This window comes from Lytechinus pictus, chromosome 4 (assembly GCF_037042905.1).
Source record: "Lytechinus pictus isolate F3 Inbred chromosome 4, Lp3.0, whole genome shotgun sequence".
NCBI lineage: Eukaryota > Metazoa > Echinodermata > Echinoidea > Temnopleuroida > Toxopneustidae > Lytechinus > Lytechinus pictus.
The window spans coordinates 1,962,143-1,962,563 of NC_087248.1; positions in this window are offsets into that span (position 1 = coordinate 1,962,143).

Sequence of the window (421 nt, forward strand, 5' to 3'; positions counted from 1 at the left end):
GGACAAACAGACTGATAAGATAAAAAGAGAAACTGTTTCTCTGTTTCGTACGTAGTTTACTACGAACTAGGTAGAGAGAGGGAGGATTTAAGCTAAAATGGTGGGGCTTTTGTATAAGTGAGGACATGGACTCTGCGTGTGTATGTGTGAGGGTGTGCATGTGCGGTAAATGAATGCAAGTGAGGAGGAAATGGACGGGACACATGGAAATGTAGAAACAATTATTTTTAAAGAAGGGTATAAAGGCGAGAGAGAGAGAGGGAGAGAGTGTATGGGGTGAAAGGGTGTGTGCGTGTGTGTGAGGGTGTGTGTGAGAGAGGGAGAGAGAGAGAGAGAGAGAGAGAGAGGGGGGCGGGGAGAGAGGGGAGAGGGATAGAGAAAGAATGAAAAAAAATCCTCAGCACTCTGTCCACCAAGGTAC